The sequence below is a fragment of the Chroicocephalus ridibundus genome, chromosome Z (genome assembly GCF_963924245.1).
Source record: "Chroicocephalus ridibundus chromosome Z, bChrRid1.1, whole genome shotgun sequence".
In the NCBI taxonomy this organism is placed as follows: domain Eukaryota; kingdom Metazoa; phylum Chordata; class Aves; order Charadriiformes; family Laridae; genus Chroicocephalus; species Chroicocephalus ridibundus.
In genome coordinates, this window is record NC_086316.1 from 51,950,024 (window position 1) to 51,951,327 (window position 1,304).

General features: G+C 43.5%; 1 non-coding gene across 1 annotated transcript; it reads left to right on the top strand.

Moving 5' to 3' along the window:
- Positions 1–676: 676 nt before the first annotated feature.
- On the top strand, positions 677–748 carry TRNAH-GUG (transfer RNA histidin (anticodon GUG)). The gene has a single exon. It is a non-coding gene; the product is annotated as a tRNA-His (tRNA).
- Positions 749–1,304: the final 556 nt, after the last annotated feature.

Here is a 1,304-nt window from a genome sequence, read left to right on the forward strand (position 1 = left end):
CTTGACAAAGGGCAGGAGCTTCTCAGTAGTCGCTACAGTATAGCGCTAACTGATGGTCTTAGTTGATAGGAGCCAAGTGCTCATTCCCCTCAGACTTCATCTGTAGCATTTGGCCGTCTCCTTCCACAGTAGATCACGCAAATTCTGAAAAAGCTCGTTTTAATGTTCTGTGCTTATTGCAGAGGTAAGGAAGAGGATGTCCATCAATACAAGCACTTATATTAGAATGAATCATACCTGGTTCAACTCAGCAAAATGCAGTTTTCAGTTGAGTGAATCTGACTCTGCAGCACGCAGCCAGACTTTTCTGCTGTCATGGCTCCGCCTTCCCTGCCACTGATAAAATAGGAAAAAAATGTTGTCTCTGAAAAGAAGATTTTCAGAGAGAAATTAATATAACGACCCTTCTCCCCCCTCCCAGGACAGGAGAAGGGTCATTATACCTCTCCTGAGCCTGTTTTCAGACGATCCTGATGAGCATGGATTATTAAGAGAAGGGAAAAGTAACTCTGGGAGCGATTTTGAGAAGGCAGTTAACATGTAATTACTTAAAGACGGTTTAGAACCAACTGCTGCTAAAACTCAGTGTGAACTGCAGGTGGCACCATTTGTATGACATTGTGGAGAGCACTGGGGAAGAAAGATGTCACTTCAATTTAGGGTGTTCCGATAGCGTGCCGTGATCGTATAGTGGTTAGTACTCTGCGTTGTGGCCGCAGCAACCTCGGTTCAAATCCGAGTCACGGCAGGGAAGGGCGCATCTTTTGAAGAGATGTAACGACAGGGTGAACACCAAACATAATCTCTTGGGGATGTCTCAGGCTAAGATGAGAAAGCTCTGTAAATTTTACAAGGGTGTTTTGATAAAAGGTTGTGTGCCGCAAGTATTAGTTTAGTCATCCTGTTGCCAAGGGTGATTTGTTTATTTATTTATTTAAGTGTTTATGGATACTGGGATAAACACAGTGACAAAGTGAGCACGTAATTTTTACTCATTACAGCTACTTAAGATCTGGACTGAGCGATGAAGTCTGCTTGGTTTTGAGTTTTGCTGGTTTTTTCATCCTGATAAAGCAATCAGCCTGAATTGCTTGGAAATACGACAGTGGTAGATGTGGAAATCCTGCTTACCTGGGCATGAACTGCTGCCAGGAGAAGGTCTTTGCTGGTGACAGATGAGGAACCATCACTTGTCAGTGATTCCAGTGATTCCCCTTGGTTTTGCGCTCAGAACAGTGTGGAACTTCACTGTCCTGCCTCACTGAGTAATATGAGCTCAGATTCTCAGAATGAAGATTTCTAAA